The sequence below is a fragment of the Myotis myotis genome, unplaced genomic scaffold (genome assembly GCF_014108235.1).
Source record: "Myotis myotis isolate mMyoMyo1 unplaced genomic scaffold, mMyoMyo1.p scaffold_m19_p_14, whole genome shotgun sequence".
NCBI classification, from domain to species: domain Eukaryota; kingdom Metazoa; phylum Chordata; class Mammalia; order Chiroptera; family Vespertilionidae; genus Myotis; species Myotis myotis.
Genome location: NW_023416318.1, coordinates 7734324 through 7753853, shown reverse-complemented (window position 1 = coordinate 7753853; position 19530 = coordinate 7734324). Strand labels below are relative to the sequence as shown.

General features: G+C 34.4%; 1 protein-coding gene and 1 pseudogene across 1 annotated transcript in view; both read right to left on the bottom strand.

The window, feature by feature from the left end:
* Positions 1–19530, bottom strand: part of LRRTM4 (leucine rich repeat transmembrane neuronal 4) — a 697721-nt gene that overhangs the window by 610907 nt on the left and 67284 nt on the right. The window lies entirely within an intron of this gene.
* Positions 1120–1200, bottom strand: LOC118669545 (annotated as a pseudogene).

Below are 19530 nucleotides of genomic sequence, written 5' to 3'. Positions count from 1 at the left end.
AGGGAATGAGGGAAATAAAGTTTCAAAAGATATCAAAATAGGTCAATAGTGACTAAGAATCCAACCACTTTACATTAGCTTTGATGAGTATCAGAAATATACATGCAACTTCAGCAATGCAAAGAGAACACAATGACTCTTAATGTGTTAAGAAACTAATGAAGTAATTTAGTTTACCAACAATTGACTAATTGTAATTTATATCAGGCTAAAAGAGCCAATGGCAAAAATTAATTAGAGCTATGAAAAAAGTTAAATATTTTTCACACCACAGTTGATATATCTTCATAAACATGGGTGTACAATATTAACATAATAGGTGCCATTGATTGAGTACTTAATTCTCCAAGTTAGGTGTTCAATCCTTTGACTCCATTTACCTTCAAAACAACTCCACAACTATAAATCATTACTATAATATTCCATTTTAAAGGTAAAGTTTACGTGATTTGCCCAAGGTTATAACCAATACATGGTGAAATCAGGAATTAAACTCAACTATACTCAAAGCAAATCTACTTCTAAAATCATAGCATATATTCATGAGCATAGGGATGATAAGGATGGTGGTGAGTGAATATATAAACTGAACCTAAATTGCACTTTGTTTTTTTGTCTTCCTCCTATCTCAATAGACGCGGTCCTCTGGTTTTAGGGATTCTCAGTCTTGGCACTATTGAAATTTTGAGCCAAATAATTTTTGTTGTGATGGGCCCTTTTGTGCATTGTAAAATGTTTAGCAGCATTCCTGACCTCTACCCACTAGATGCCAATAGGTATCTTTGGTTGTCACAGTTTCCACTCCAAGTTGTGACAACCAAAAATGCTTCCAGACATTGTCAAAGGTACCCTGGGGAGTGGGGTGGGGGTGGGGGTGGGGGGATAGTTGCAAAATAGCTCCTATTTAAGAAATACTGATTTACACTTAAAATGACCATTTTCTTTATCAGCTGTCCTGATTCTAATTTTGAGGTTCCTTTGAGCTTATAATTGATGTTGAAGACTTGAATGCAAGTAATTAGAAGAACTGAAAATATATCTACAATTCGTGGAAATAAATTGCATCATAAGGCATGTTTTCAAGTTTTAATATTCAACCAGTTCTTTTTTTTTTTTTTCCACTGTATTCCCCCATTCAATCTTGGCTGCCACATTCAGGCAGACAGAAAGCACGAGGACCCTTTTTTCTTGCATCTGCACTGGAACCTTGGCATATTTAACCAGTTCTTAACCAAATTGCTTGAGTGAATATTCTTAGACAGGTCTACCTGTCTATGCATAGTCTGTCATTTCTAATATAAAAATCGCAATATCTACTTTTATATAATAGGATTATGGGGATAAAATAAAACAATAAACACAAAACTTGTTTAATTGCAACGCTATTAATCATGGGCAAGTTGGGGGAAATCAATGACCAATAAAAATATCAGAAAGTTGTTTGATTCATGCCCTCATTAATTTTTTATTTCATTGTTTTCACCGCATTAATATATCTTCCTAGGTAGTTTTGAATCTCTATTTATGTGGGTATATATGTGATTAGGAGAGGCATTGATAATTTCAAACAGGATAGAATGTTGAAGAAAAGATATCAAAAGCAATACTAAAATTATTGAATTGTCCCTCAGCATGATGAAAAGATTCTATGTATTTTTATGGACTACTATCAGAAAGAATGCCCAGGGTAGGAATTAAAATATTTCAGCAGCTATATACATCATCTCATAAAGTCAAATATGTTGCAAAGTGGTAGAATTACAATGGAGACCATGATATATGCCCTGACCTCAAGGTGATGTCAATGATGCTGGTATAATTATGAGTAGAGTCCTGAAAATAGAAAAGTAATCTATCTTTGACAATCATGCTAAGTTTGTTAGATAGTTATATCAATATCATTAGTTTATTTCTACATATAATATCTCAGGATATTATATACTTAATATAATTGATTTTATGTAATTATATAATGCCAAAAATAAAAACAATATTAGGAGTCACACCTTGGTGTTAAGAGTAAGTTTAAGACAAAAGGAAGAGAGATTAAATTGTTGTAGAAATCATTACCTCCAGAATTAGCATGCACCTAAACAAACAAAGTTTAAGGACGTATATTTCATATAACTTGCAAACAGTTCTTGTACAACTAAAACAAAGGGTGTTTTTTTTCAGCTGAGAATCCACACAAAATATAGCATCTTATATTTTAAAAATAAATGATTGATCTAGTAATGACTCATATGTTTGTTTTATAGGAACAAAATGAAAATTATAATTATGTGTTCTGACAGTGATCTGATTAGAAGAACTCAGGGTATAATAATTTTCCGCAAAGTATCACTTTTAATTAAGGTGAACTTTTTATAATACTGGCCTAGTACATTTTCAGTTGGCTAAATATGATCATTTTTATAAATTTTGATCAAGCAAGATATTTAAGATAGTTATTAAAATTAGAAATATCATGATATTTTTAAATATGAAAATTTGAGCTTATTAAATATGCCCTTCTGGGCAGGCAAGCATGAGAAATATTAAATATGGTTCGCCTTTCACAGCAGCTTCTTATTACACAGAGATCCAACCTTCTAATGAACTCTATTTGTTGACTCATGCAAGAAAACAAGGTAATTGTATTATCTCAACCCCACTGACTTTTTAAGTTATGGTTTTAAAGCTATTACACCCGATATTTAAAAAGAAATATATTAAAAAATAACCAAGCTACTTTGAGGAAATTGGGGCATAACCTTTTCATATTAAAAAAATGAAAACTCACTGAATTGGAAAAAATAATACTTCTAATAGGGGCATTTAGCTCACTAGATAAATGTAAAACATTAACATTGCTCTTGTAAAGTTATCACAGTGATTAAAAAGAACATAAAAAGTGCAATTATAAAATTAATTGACTCATGTTTGATAGAAAACATAGACCAGAATATTTATTTTAGATTTTTTTTTGCTTCTATGGACAATTTAATATTATCTCTGCCCCTTTTTAAATATTTTCCCCTGTATATAACAATAAAATAAATAACAATATATTTACTGGGTATTCATAATATACTAGTTTCCTTTTAATTTCCCCCAGTGGGATCAGAGGAGAAACTATGTAGGGATTATTAAACAATTATAAATAATCAAGAGTATTATATAAGTATAGCTATTATATAGGTATAGGAAAAGTATTATCAAGCTGTTTTACAGATTTAAATTCTTGAAACTGAGGTCAATTATTGTATAAATATAATGTTTTACTGACTTTCTTTAAATTAAAGAGAGCTAGATCACAATATGGTACTGACTATATTCTTGTTTTAGAGCCTGTGAATTGTCATACAAAGTTTATATAAAATATATACAAAATTCATTGCCAAACTATGAAATGAACAAAATTTATGCTTTATAATACAGCGGTAAATATTGTAATAGCATTGAATAAAAATGTCAAAATAATCTTGACATAGATTATATAAGAATGATATTAAGTATTAAAATGAGTAGTAATGTGAATTTAAAACATTTTAAAATGCTTATTTTGTAGATAGGGTAGATATAAAGTATACATTGAAATCTAAAATATACTTTTCTACCTTTATAATGAGCATTACAAAAACAAAAGTTAACAAAAACCTTTTCAAACAATAAAGGTTGTTATTAGTATAGGTAAAGGGAAAGACTTATCAAACTCTGAACCTATATACAGGTCTTCCTTGAAATAGCAAAAGTAATAATGACACAATAGCATTATCTAAAGGCCAGCACTGTTTTATTTTACATGCATTATCTCACTTAATCCTCAGAACAAAACTATATGGAGGGCAATACTATTATTGCCATTTTACAGATAAAGCAATTGAGACCAGAAATATTTGACTATTATTTTAAATGTCATGGCTCATATAAAATGAACCAAGATGGCGGATCCCAGAGATTGTGCTCATAAAAGTTATAACCCATGGGCATGGACAATAGGGTGGTGAAGGCCTAGGGTGGGGTGCGGGGACAGGCTAGCAGAGGTCAATGGGGGGAAGAGGGGACATACATAATATTTTCAACAATAAAGGTTTTTTTAAAAGAAAGAAAAAAGTTATACTGTACATCTTAAACACAGAAAGTGATATGTGCCTTACCAAATAATAAGTTATTCTGCCATACAGTAATTAAAATATGGCACTGGCAAAGGAGAGAAGGATGGAGTTGAATATATTTTAAACAGACCCCAGAATGTATAAAAAATATGTGAGAGATAACACTGCATGGGAGTCTGAAGTCCAATGAGAACAAAACTCAGAAATAATTTTCCCAGTGTTTACTAAGGAATTAAATATTTGCTACAAAAATAATTTTATTTGGGACATTGGTGCTCAGAATTCTAATGCCAAATAGAATAAAACTCAGCTGCTCCTGTCTTTACGTTTGCAAATCAGTACTAATTCAGTAGTGATGAATTAATTAACTCATACTGAATTCATTCTTACAAAGGCAGTGAAAATACAATTTATTTCTAGTGGATGTGGTGTCTTATGTTAGATATTATTTTCAAAACACAAAACTATGCTCAGGAATAATTTTACTTAGATAAGAATAGTTTCAAATGTCCTAGAAGCATACTCCCTCTGTCTCATAATAATAGTAACAGTTGATGAGTGTTATTTGTCCCATAATAATAGTACCAAAAGAAAATAAATATGGGACGCAACATTTATTATCAAAAAACTAGATTAAATTAAACAATAAATTAAAAATAGTACTCCTAATTTTTATTTTGAGCATACAGATAGTTTCTGGATTTTTCAATAATTTCGTTACTGCATTTTAAACTTGTAGGTAGGAACCCTGGGCTGCGAAGCTTTGCTTTCCCTATAGGCATGAGCTTAAAATTATTGGGGCCATCGTTCTTCATTGCTTCCAGCATAACTTGTTGAAGTGACAGAAACATATTATCCAGTATTTCGGGAGAAATATTACCAAAGGCTAATATGGTGCCTCTTCTGCTAAGAGGAAGATATCTAAGTGTTTCAAGTTTTTCTCCATAATCTTTGCATTTACGTCCACAGTTTTGTTTTTCAAAGAATTATCATTAGCATAAGATTCTCCTTGACAATTATTTTCGGAAGCACATTTCCAAATTCTTGATATGGTCATTCTGTTGCACTTAAATTGTTTTGCAGCTAACATAATTGCACCTTTCTGCAATTCTTCCTTTTTCTTTTGATGCATCAAGAACTGGACAATCACAACTCGATCTTGTCTTGAAAACTCTCTTTTTTTCATCTTACTTTTACAATGGGTTGAGATTCAACTGAAATAAAACAATTGATTTCGATCAGTGGATGAAATTAGAAAAATAGCTATAATTCGTAATAATTAGATTAACCTAAAAATTGAAAGATGTGTCAAAACAAATGACAGATGTCATGAAACATTGATTTTGATTGAAGGCTTCGCAATTTTGCGCTACAACATAACTTACAGCTGCATTCGCCAATAATTCCCGTTTAAATATTCACTTGCTATTATTATTATGGGACAGAGGGAGTATTTATATACATTTTTCTTTTATAGTCAGATTTTATTTTACAGGAATGAGTGTGACATTTAAATGGAACAGCCTTGTTGGGCCATTTCATATATAAATTAAGAGATACTTCCTCAATGAAGAGGACTTGTTGTTGTACAATTGTAGGAGTTGGAATTGTTTACATTGCTTATTCTTGCAAAAACCATTGTCACAATGAACTAAAACTGCTGAAATTGTTTACAAGAAACCTGCCTTTGTTAATAAATGTGTGTACTTTAATAAAGTTGGAAAAGTTTGTTTAATGTCTAAACATCTCTATCTCACTTTAAATGAAGATGATCTAGTATAATTTATTTAAACAAAGTACTTAGTATTGAAAATGAAAATCTTTATTAACATATAGTAGAATAAATTCCCAGGAGAACAATGACTAAGGCTTTATTGTTATCATTTTTAATTATATCCATTGCCTAGAACAGTAATCTATCCCATGTAAGTGCTCAAAAATTCTTGTTGAACAAATGGATGATATAAACAGTTAATATGTATTGGGTACTTACTATTTTCCAAATGTTGTGATAAGTACTTTAAATGGATCACCTCACTTATGGCTCAAAATCACCTAATTTTGCTATTCCACATCTACAAATAAAGTTAAACATCAGCTTTTATAGTAGCTGTTTTACTGGGGCAAGTCAATGAACCTCTTCTCTCTTTGAGCCTCTCTCCTCATCTGTAAAACGGAGGTAATAAGCTTATCTGGCCTGAGTTGTGAAAAATAATGACTAAAAAAATAAATATTTATCATAATGCTAGACACATAGTTGACAGTATATAATCACTAAATACATTTTAATGAGCCTTCAAAGCACATATTTTTCACATCTGATGACAGTCAACTAATTAGAAGTTGGACATAATTGTCCTTGCTTGAATAAGTATAAACTTGTTATTTCTGGTTGCTTAGCTAGAAACTATGACTGTTAACTGTTTTAGTCAATAAACCATTTAAGATCCATTTGGAGTAGGGATATGAGTCCTGGTTATTGTCTAGAAGTTGTCTTTTGGTTAAAAACAAGAAAATATCATTAGAAAGACTTTAGGCTATAAGTAATTGGCTTGGAAAAACAAAACAAGACAAGAAAACAAGAAAATGAAGCAGAGACAATAAGTATAATTTTCGGAAAATCTGCACAACCAACGTTCTCAGTGTTCTAGAGAACGATGTGATATGAAAGTACAAGATCAAAGGGGACTCTGGATCAAAATCAGTACAGAAGAACAGGGTGCTAATATAAAGAGGCTTTAGAAATACCATAAGCAATTTATTTTACATATATTTCCTTTTGTCAAAGTGCATAACATTATCTAGATAGTCTAGATATGCAAGATTCTAACTGATAATTCTAATGTATCATGTATTTTCATTTTCTAAGAAGTATATGTAAAATAATGGTGAGTCTTATAATTGGTTGCATTTCATGTATCTGGATGAAGCAATAAGAAATTGTATATAACTCAACTCAAACTATTTTTCCTTCCAGAAACAAAAATGTATGACTAATTGATACCTCCTACAACAATTGCATGGTGATGACATTAGCACCTTCCAGGGGACTTTTCTCAAAGCTGCATGTGTGTTAAGCAATTCTTTCTGTTATAAATATTGCCAGAAGATCTGAAAATGTTTGAGTATGTGTGAAGTTCTTTAAATCCCCCCTATCAAATATGCATTCTTGATAGAGCAAATATGTCTTGATATCATGTTCCAGGCCCTGTGAGAAACTGAGATTGCAATGGTGAGCAATAAAAGACATTTTCCTCCCTCATAGCACTTGGAATTTAAAGCCCCATGGAGAACACTGACTTTTGAGGTGTATGCAAATCAAGGATATCCAAGAAGATATTGCTAAAGAAGAGATACTTAGGCGGAGATCTCAGATGAACCAAATGGTTCTAACTCCGTGGATAGGGTATGGAGGGTCAGTCTAGGTGTTCATGTTAATAGTCTTACTCTATTGGCCATTGTGAGGATTTGGTTATACAACACATATGCTTTGATCAGTTCCTGGAACATAGTAAGGGCTCACTCAGTGCATATTAGCTATTTGTATTCATCTACTCATACCATTATCCTTCTTCTTCTAGTTATTATTATTAGCAGAAATAGCAAATGATAAAAAGTCCTGATGTCATGAGAGACTGTGTCTAATAAAAGAGTCTCAAAGAGCAGTATAACTCCAGTGGAAAGAGAAAATGGAAAGTTGTATAAGATAGGTACAGAAATAGGTTGGAGTCAATACAGCCAGAGCTTTGTATGCTATGCTGTTTTCTTTTCATTCTGGAAAGTTTTCAAAAGAGAGAGTGAAAATAAACTGATTATATTTGAACTTATATAAGATGACTCCTGCTCCAATGAGTCACAGAGATTGGAGGGGGTCAGAGTGGATGCAGATCCATCAGTTAGATATCTTGGTAGTGGTCCAGAAAAATAAATAAATAACACAAAGGTGTCATGGAAAATACAACATCTACATGGTGCTCAATAAAGAATTGATTATTTTTGCATACTTTGAAAACACAGATGGGTGAGTGAACAGTGGACAAAGCTATTTTTATTAAAGTGGGTATTATAAATAAAATTCTTGCAATCCCAGAAGCAACATATACTTGAACTAAATGTATAAGTTTAACTATCTTTATCAATTTCTGACACTGAATAAGAATGCTACTTAGTTATTATTATTATAATTACTACTACATTTGCTAAATGAGATACTGGGATATAAAACATATAACATGTGAGGCATTCCGGGTTACATGGAAGAAAAACATGTAATATAAATTTAAACATATTTCAGAGCCACAGCTGTGTCTTGTAATATTTTATATAAAATATACTAGCTTTCTAGATGTATACATTTGATACGAAGTTGTTGATTGATTCATTTATAAATTAAATGTCTTCACCAATATGATCCATAACTCTAGCAGTATCAGGCAACAGCACATTAACAACAATATGACTCTGACTTAGTTTGAATCCTAAGGAAAAAAAAAAATATTAAGTAGGTGGAAAAAAAGGAAGCTTGAACAAAGAGATACATGGACAGGAGCAGACTGATCAGAACTAAGTCACATCGTAAGAGTTTAGTTTAAAGAAATTAAATGCCTATGAAGTCCTTTTAAACAAGTAAATAAAAGCTAATTAGATACTTCTCAAATAGGTTAATACAGCAAGATTTGAGAACCTTTAGTAAGGTGATAATTAAGAATTAAATGTATTTCTTATTACTATAACACCCAATCATTTGAACAACATTTACACTGCAGTTTGATGTTCATGCATAGACACAACATACTGTCCATCTACAGGAGACATGGATCATGCTGGTACACACAAAGCATGTCACATAGTCACAAGTTTCCAGGAGACCATTTACTCAACAAATGTAACCTTTATACTTTCAGGAAAAATAAAAATCATAATTTTGAAGTGAAATCTTTCATTGTAGTGATATAATTGTTTGTTTTTATGAATGTAGATGTTTCATTTTATTATGTTACTAGAGGTCTGGTGCACGAATTTGTGCATGGGTGGGGTCCCTTGGCCTGGCCAGCAATTGGGACCGATCTGGGCCGTCTTGCCCAGTCCAGGGGGAGGGACTGCAGGAGGTTGGCCAGCCAGGGGAGGTTGGCTGTAGGAGTGCACTGACCACCAGGGGGCAGCTCCTGCATTGAACGTCTGCCCCCTGATGGTCAGTGTATGTCATAGTGACTGGTCGACTGGTCATTTGCTTATAATGGTTGCTTAGGCTTTTATATAGAGAGAGATTTCTAATAAAGAACTATGTGGAGGAACAGACTCCAGACTGACAAGTTGACTATTTCAAGGATGGGAGCAGATATAGAGATATAACAAAGGCACATGATATTTTTACATAGATAATTCTCTGTATTATTTCACTTCATATAATAATCATATATTGCTGTTATAATTTGCACGACATCTAGTAAAGTTAAAAAATATAACAATCTTTCAGTACTGATTTCACCCAAACATGATAATCACTAGACTCAAGACAGGAGTGTCTATCAACTAATTATTGACAACTTCTTCAGTAAGTTACTTCAACCTCTAGCTTTCTATGTGTTAGAAAATACGAGAAAAGTGAATCAGTTTCACTAACCTTCATGCCATGTCATTTACCTCTATTACCCTATTTAAGAGGCTTTAAATATGTTAAAATGCATAGCATATGCACTTGATCTCTCTCTCTCTCTCTCTCTCTCTCTCTCTCTCTCTCTCTTTCTCTCTCTCTCTCTCTCTCTCCCTCTCTCATGATAAGCCAAATTAGGTCAATTCTTAACTGAGTTATGCTTAGAAATGTTGTTCAGATATTTCAGGCACTGATTTTTCTTGTTCTAAGCCTCAAGCATCTTCTTTAAGGAAATTGAGTATGATTAAGCCCATGGATGTTAGTGCCTTAGTGCCCAGATTCAAGAGATGTCTGGGTTGCTTAACGTCTGGAGGGCCTGGACACATTATTCAATCTCCTTAGGCCTCATATCTAAAATGGTTGTAATAGGCAGACTTGCCTCATAGGGTTATTGTGCAAATCATGTGAGTCAACACATACAGCACACTTACAACAGTGCTTCATATCTATCTAATAGGCCTGTTTTTATCATCTTCTCTGCTTCTGAGAAACTCCTTCTCTTACCCTTGAACCTGGCATGATTCTTCTACCACTCAGGCTACAAATCTCTAGCATATTTTTAACTCTACCTTCTTTCCTTATTCCCATCTTTTATCCATGTCTTGTGTGTAATCTTCAAATAATATCTGAATCTCTAGATAGAGGTGTAAGTGTAGTATATGCAGCAAAGTCTACTGCTTTCCTCAGCATCAATAAAGCACATCTGGAAGTAACCTTAATATGCTCAGGATATGAATGCACAATATTATACCCAAACAAAATAGCATTTGTCCCAGTTACAATAAATTTGGGGTCCCTTGATTTAAAAAATTTTAAAGGGTTTTCATAAGTAAACCATCTTGATTCTCAACTTCTTGGTTCTACTACTACAAGCTGTTTAACTCGGGTCCTTAATCTTTCAGTTTCCTTACCTGTAAACCAGTGAGAAAAATCGTATGTATTACATGGGTTGTTGTGAGAATAAAATAAAATAGAAGTATCTCAAACAGTTTCTGGCTCATGCAAACAGTCAGTAACAGTTAGTTATTAATATTACCAATAATACTATTAATGTTATTTTGCCAAATGATATATTACCAAGCAAAACATGGGTGACATGACACGCTCTGAATTCTTTTTGGATAGGGTTGGGGACTGTTATGCAATATAATGTAAGCAGTTTCAAAAAAGCAGCATCATCATATAATTTTTATTGGCAGCATAGATCAATAGTTTACTAAATGTAACACTCAGCACATAATAATCAATATATTTAAATGAATAAAATGTTATGTTTCCTCAACAGAAAGTTCTCACAATCTTGATATTACTGATATATTATCAGTTCTCAGGTTCAAATGCCATCTTGGTTGGGTCATATAATCCATTTTTGTGGGAGGTGGTCCTGCATACTGTAGGTTGTTCAGGAGCATCCCTAGTCGCTCTCTGACAGATGCCAATTGCACATCACCCACCCCACTTGTAACAATGTCTCCAGACATTTCCAAACAGCTCCTGCTAGACAAAATTAGGTCAGGTTGAGAACCCCGGCTCTATATTGATCTGCAGTGATGACAGTATTAGCGAATCATTGGCATCAATCACAATATATAACATATTGAAAATTAAATGAATAAAAATATTTAGGTCATTCTTATGACTAAGCATTTATAATCTACAATAATTAGCCCTTTGAAGAGTTTAACTTGGTCTATGTCTAATGTGAACTCACAACTTTTTAGTTTCATTAAGAATTAACATCAACTATACTGGTTTTCCTCTTTCCTTTAATTGATGTAAGCAAGGGTCAGAATTTGGAGTTTACCCACAACAAGACAGACAGCACTGTAAACATAGATATTGTAAATTCACAATAACTTTGTTATGTGAACTTCCCCCAACAAATGCACTTTCCTCTGAAAACAAACAAACAAACAAAAAACCTGCCACAACCCCTCTACAAGCATAAAAATGCAATGAGAAAAATAGCTTAGGCTTTGGGGGTTGACAACGGAACAATTATGGAAACATATTTGGGAATGAAGTCAAAACTTTTCCAATGAATTAAAGAAGTATTTGGTATTTGACTTTACAGTTTCCAAAGTATGAGTCAAAACAAGTACAAAATAAAGGTAAAGAGGATACATAAATTTAGGATGATAAAATGTGTTAAACACAATGCCAGTGATAGAAACCATAAGGAATGGGGATCTTATTTTATACAATGTGCTTCAATGTATGCATATATATGTGGATATTTCTGGAAGAAGAGTGACATTTTTCATCAAGTTCTCTAATACTTTAATAACTCCATGTAATACTACACTATACTGTATCACTAATATTTACTAGAGTCTATTCTATAATAATAATTTTTTTTGAAAATGCAAATTTGTTTCAAGGCAGTTGATTCAAGGCATTTATATACGTGATATAAGCAAAGGTATCTATATCCTTATAGATAATTTTGCATGTCTAAAGATGTAAATAATTTTATTATGCACAGTTTTATTTGCATGAACACCAGGTGAAGATAGAAAACTATACCAACCTGAATGGAGCTAGAGGAAAAAGCCCACTTAAAAGGTCTAGCAGCCGAAACCGGTTTGGCTCAGTGGATAGAGCGTCGGCCTGTGGACTGAAAGGTCCCAGGTTCGATTCCGGTCAAGGGCATGTACCTGGGTTGCGGGCATATCCCCAGTGGGAGATATGCAGGAGGCAGCTGATCGATGTTTCTCTCTCATCGATGTTTCTAATTCTCTATCTCTCTCTCTTCCTCTCTGTAAAAAATCAATAAAATATATTTAAAAAAAAAAAAAAAAAAGGTCTATCAGCTACCTCAATTCACTTTGTTATCAAACATGCCCTCCATATCTGATGTTCGGTTTCAATAGCCTCCTCCTGCCGAAACCGGTTTGGCTCAGTGGATAGAGCGTCGGCTTGCAGACTGAAAGGTCCCAGGTTCGATTCCGGTCAAGGGCATGGACCTGGGTTGTGGGCACATCCCCAGTAGGAGATGTGCAGGAGGCAGCTGATCGATGTTTCTCTCTCATCGATGTTTCTAACTCTCTATCCCTCTACCTTCCTCTCTGTAAAAAAGTCAATAAAATATATTTTAAAAAAATAAATAAATAACCCTCCTCCTATCACTGTATAATAACTCACAAACTATAATCATTCTAAAGTTCACTTCTATAAGTAGCACTTAGGTATTTTTCAAGATTATATGCCATATTTAATGCCATTTCTATATTTCTTAACCATTCAATACATATAAAACTGTGCCACACTTTCATTAGGTTCCTAGGATTGTTTTCTTAATATGTCACTCGTGAAATTTTGAGTGCTGCACCCTGACTCCATTTTCCCACAAGTTCTATGGATTTCATTGCACAATTTTGCATATCATAGTGTTTTTTTAAGAATACATATGTCAAGTGATAGAAGACCGAATTGTAGTTTAATAATGCCTGTGGATATTTCTACTGCTGTTGGAATTAACTGTTCTTGCAAAACATTTTTGTAAATAATGCTGCGCATAGAAATTTTAGCATTGAATGGTACAATTCAGTTCTGAAACATTTCCCTTTTTATAGAAGAAGCAGAGAAGGCATTGTTTTTTAAAAGAGCAGGTTAGCTGATAAAACCATAAGGGAAACAGTAGAAAAAGGGAGAAAACAAATTATGAAACTGTTCCCTTCCCTTAATCATTTTATAATTAATTTCTTATCCACTCTCAAGGGGCTAGAAAGTAGGACGAGTGCTATATTACACAGAAGGTGGCATTAGCTCCTTTGTCACTGTCAGTATGATTTTGCATAAGAATCAGCTGCTGAGATGTGGATGGCTCAGCATGTTCTGGCCTCCTGTCTCACATGGTGGTGTAACTACAGACACCCTCAAATGATTGGCAAGGCCTGAGCCTACTTGGCTTATCATATAGACCAGCCCTTTACTGCAGTGATGAAATTATTACTCGTAAGCCACATAGTACCTTCCCTAGCTTCATCTTTAAATTATTATTTTGTTTACAACAATAGTAACCAGATCCCTAGGGGGAAACAGTTTACAATTTTGCCTCTGTATCATCCTAATTTTGTTATCAAGAAAATAAAAATAATTTTTCAAGTAACTTTGTTCATCTCTGCAGCTTAGATATTAAAGTTACTGATGTATTTTATTTGGAAAAGAACTGGGGAAGGAGTCCATACACATGATATTACTCTTTTCCTTTTTTAAATCCTTTTTCCCATAGAAAAAAGGAAATGATTGTACTTATATGTGGAATCTAAGTAGCAAAATAAGCTGATGAACGGAGTGGATCCAGAGACGTGGAAGCATGGAACAGAGTGCAGAATCTCAGAAGGAAGGTGGGGGAGGGTAGATGGGTGGGAGGTAATCAACCACAGACCTTGTGAACACTGAGTCCGAAGAGTAAAGAGAAATAAAAATTGGGGAGGAAGAGGAAGCAGTCACTGTCTTCTATTCCTAGTTCCTCGTTAATAAAAGAGTAATTTGGCCAACATGTGAAAGCAACATAGGTGTCCATCAATAGATGAATGGATAAATAAAATATGATACACACGCACTTACAACAAAATGTTACTCAACAATAAATAAGAGTAAAAGCTTGTCATTTGAGACAACAAGGATATAGTGAGAGTATATTATGCTAAGTGAAATAAGTCAGGCAGAGAAATACCATATGATTTCACTTATATGTGGAATCTGAAAAAAAAACCCACAAAAATAAATGAATAAATAAAACAAATAGACTCACAGATATAGAGAACAAACTGATGGTTTGTTCTCTGGAGAGTTGAGTAGGGTGATGGGTAAAAAGGTGAAGAGGAATAGAAGTACAAATGTCCAGGCTAAAAGAAAAAATGGTGGAGATGTAATTTAACAGCATAGGGAAACGAGTCAATATTATTGTGTAACTTTGTATGGTGACAGATGGTTACTAGACTTATTGTGGTAATCACATCATATGAAATAGAAATGTTGAGCCAGTCCTTTGCTACCTGAGACAATATAACATCGGATGTCAATGAAACTTTAATAAAGATAAATAGAAATAAAATGTGGGCTGTTCATTGTAGTAATTAGAATCTCTACATGTCAGTTATCTCACGTTTTAAAGAATTACAATAACCCCAGAGTTGTAGCAACTTAGATTATGTTCAGGGAATGGATATTTATCAATTTTGCTTCTTGTTTGTTTGCCTTTTCAGAATGTTGGACCAGCTTCCTCTGTTTAAGGACTCACCCACCTCAGGAGGCAAAGCACTCTTGCATCTATAGAAGCTAAAACTGTCAGCTCATTTTCCAGCCTCCTGTATTACTCAGGGGCAATCCTCTTACCTAGACTCTGACCGTTAGAGGGACCCTCCACAGATTTGGAATCAGAAGACAGTGATATAAAGCAGCAGTGAATAGACAGAATCCATTGTGAGAAGAGGGAGCCTCTGGCAGGAGCTACATCTAGTTCCCAGAAACAGCAGTTCCATGGTCCACTGTGCTGTGTAGGTGGAGCCAGCATCGCCAACTACTGCTCCTGGTGCCCAGTGAGTGTGATTATAGTGTAACTTCACTGGGTCATTTCCTTTGGCATGAATTTGGACACCGGTACTGGCTCTGTCACCTCAAATCCAGCTCTCCAGCTCCACCGTTAATGAATTCTGCTCTGACTTAAATCAACCAGTTTCTCTTGCCTTTGTCAATAAGCCTTAACTGATACAGCGTGCTGAAGACTTAAGCAGTACCAGGCCTGTAGCAATAGTAAATATAATATCCAAGAAGTCAGAAATTATGTTCAACTTATTCAATGTTACATTTTCCAGCACCTCGCTCAGGTTAGCAGATAGCGGCCACTAAATAAATATTTACAGGATGAAAGTTCCCTATTATTATCTCAGAAATAATTGTCAAATGAAAATTTAGTCATGAAAAAATGTAGTCATTGAAATAATTTTTAAAGATTAATGTATTTTGATAGTAACTGACATTACTCGGTAGCTTAATATATGCTTTAAAGAGACATTATTTAACAGTTTTGGAGTTTTATATCAGATTTACTACCACCTCTACCAGCCCATCCTCAACACACACACACACACACACACACACACACCTAAGCATCAGATACAAAGTTACAGAGACATAATAAACTATATTTTGTTCCTTTCTTATTAACGAGATATAATTTCCAACTGCAGTCTACCAGTATAGAACTTAAATCAAAAATTTTAAGTTAAATAATATAGGGAGGGCTTTATACAATCTTTGCTTCTGTTTTAAACTCAGTATTTTCTTACAATAAAGCTAAGTGAAGAAAATAGACAAGTATATTTATTCTTCATCTAAGTGCCGACAATCAGCACTGTGACTAAACTGGAATTTTAGAAACTGGGAAAAAAACATATCTTTTTATATAAGAAGAAATCAAGTTTAACAGGAGTCTCCATCTACTATTCCTGCCCCACTTCATCTCCAAATTGCAGAGTTGAAACAAAGAATTTGATTCCTCTCCTTCCAAGAGCAACTACTTCTGGTCACATACTAAACACTTGCTATTTTTATCTCCTTAGTTCCATTTTCACTGTAGATATTCTAGCTGAAGCACTTATCACCTTACAGCTATTCTAGACAATATAACATTCTTATTTTTATTTTCAGTTCCAATAGATGGCTGACCCTGTCTATTATATATATTTCTACAGATTAAATCCTAAAAATACTACTTCCCCCAAATTACAACCCCTGCTGAAAAGGTTTTCTGAATCTTTATTACCTACCTTTTAATTTTTAAATGCACTTAGCATTCAGAGATCTCCACAATCTAAGTAAACATAACTTTCTAATTTATTTTGATATACTATACATGTATACTTTTATAATAATCAAAATAGTTAATGTACTGTTTTATAAAATTCCTTTAGAGAGGATCATAAAATCCACATTTGCAACTCTTATTCTCCAATCCCAGTCTACTTTTTAAAGCCTTATCTATATCTCTCATGGACACAGACAACAGTATGTTGATTACCAGAAAGGAATAGGGGGAGGAGAAGAGGGTATAGGGGGGATAAATGGTGATGGAAAGAAACTTGACTTGGGATTATAAACACACAATACAATATACAGCCCTAACCAGTTTGGCTCAGTGGATAGAGCGTCGGCCTGTGGGCTGAAGGGTCCCAGGTTCTTTTCCAGTCAAGGGCATGTACCTTGGTTGCAGGCACATTCCCAGGTAGGGGTGTGCAGGAGGCAGTTGATCAATGTTTCTCTCTCATCGATGTTTCTAACTCTCTATCCCTCTCCTTTCCTCTCAGTAAAAAAAAAATAATAATAATAAAATATATTTTAAAAAAACAATATACAGATGAAGTACTATAAAATTGTATACCTGAAGCCTGTATAATTTAATTAACCAATGTCACCCCAATCAATTCAATTAGCAAAGGCTTACCTAAAGATGCTATCTCCCTGAAGTGATCTGTTTTAGGAATGTCTTTAGCTTTCTCAATGTAGCCCATGTCAGATAGCATTGTTAGCATCCAGTCCCCTTTAACAAGTGATAAAACATTGCATTTTATGTTTTTCTAATTTCCCATATCACCTAATCCTGCTCAATGCCTATAAGAGGCAATCAATAAATATCTGTTGATTGATTTTTAGATGCAACCTGAGCATCGGTGCTATTTTTCCTGATGAGCTGGAAAATGAAACATGGAGGTCCAGTGGGCTTGATTAGAGATGAGGCTCAGAATACAAAATCAGATGTGGCGCATTTTTATCTTACCTTGCACTTGGGGATAACGCGTCTGTGTGCTTGCTCATTCTTTCATTGGTAATTCTAAATTTCTTACAGGAGTTAGAGAATAAGGCCTGTACTGTTTCTCCTTGTAAATGTTCATTTAAAAACGTCTCCTAAAGCCTGCTAGGTACTATCCCAAGCACCTATAATGCACTAAGAGCAAGCTATTCTACTCATAGATATTGCTTTGCAGTACATGGATATAGAACTAACAACCCATCCGTAGATTTTAGATAGCGATAACTGCTTTAAATACAATCCACAGGCTTTGGGTAAGGGGGAAGAAGCTGCTTAAGGTTCAAAAGTCTGTGGATGTGATGGCTGAACAATAACAGTAATGAAGAGAAAGAGCTGTGAAAAACTCCAGGCAAAGGGGTCTGTAAAAGTCCGAAGGCCTTTAATTGCCAATGAGTTTGAGATGTTTAAAGGTAAAAGTCCTGCCCTAGCCGGTTTGGCTCACTGTATAGAGCGTTGGCCTGGGGACTGAAGAGTCCCAGGTTCAATTCCGGTCAAGGGCACGTACCTTGGTTGCGGGCACATCCCCAGTAGGGGGTGTGCAAGAGGCAGCTGATTGATGCTTCTCTCTCATAGATGTTTCTGACTCTCTATCCCTCTCCCTTCCTCTCCGTAAAAAATCAATACAATATATTAAAAAAAAAGGTAAAAGTCCTGATTTTTCAGATAAAAGGCTTTTATTTACAGGATACGGGAAGGATAGGGAATGAGGGGGAAGGCAAGTAGGGAGTTGAGCTAAAGAGCAAGATCTGTGGGTTATCCTTGCAGATCGCTGGGAGGAGTTCAGATTTAATTTTAAATGCAAGTTGAAAGCCACCAAAAGGTTTTAGTCAGAGGCTGATATGATTTAAGAATGTATTTCTCAGTTATGGATTGTTAAATATAAAGACAGAAAAAGGAAGAGCATTTAGGAAGTTATTATAGTGTTCCGTGTAGCAAGGAGTAGGATGACAAGCAGAGGAGTTCTGGAGATACTGACAAACTCAGGATATTTGTGAGTGGTACAACCCACAACGTCCTGATGGATTGAATGTGGGAGTAAAAGAAAAAACCTGGAATCAAGAAAGGCAAAGGTTCGATTACTCAGTGAGAACTTTGCATTTAATTCTAAGAGAGATAACATTTGGAGGGGTTGAGAATGAATGCTTCATGAACTCATTGCAATGACCTTTCTAATGAATAGATTCTATAAATGTTAGGGGAAGTGCAAGATAGTATGATCTAAACTGCAATAGTAAAAATAGTGTAAAATCCTTTAAAAATTTGCACTACACATAGCTGCTAAGTCTAAACAGGTAGAAGTTCTTGAGCAGAAATAAGTAGAGAGAAGAGTAAGAGTTTAGATGAGAAAGGGGCTGTGTATCACTTTTTGGTGGTTATCAAATTCACCTATCTTTATTTCAGTACTCCTAAATGCAAAAAAAAAAAAAAAAGCATGAATTGGGGTGAGTAAAACTATCTATCCAAAGGTAATAAAACAATGCATGACTATCACACTTAAAGCAAAGGGCTCAGGATAGACTAAATTGATCACAAATAAAAGAAAATGTGAAGTTGATACTGGCTGGCCTCAACAAGCAATGAGAGTAGAAAGGTGAGTGGCAGGAAGAGCATTTCCAGTCAGCACACTGGGAGGCAGAGGAATGTGCCATCAAGGGAGACCAAGAGATGTGTGCATTGACACAGAGACCAGATGAGCAAGAGATGTGTGCATTGACCCAGGGCCCGAAGCTCAGAAGGGCACTGCCATTGATTTAATGTCCTGCTGTCAGTGTCTTGATGGTTGTAATGATTTTTAAACAAGGACTTTGTGTTTTCATTTTGAACTGCCTTCTGCAATTCATGTACTTGATCTTGCCAGAGAGTCATACACAAGAATAGAAAGTGATATTGGGGAAGAGTCAACAGTAGCTAAAATGATCCAAGATCTTAGTACTTAATTCAGTATACTATGGTCACTAGAAGAG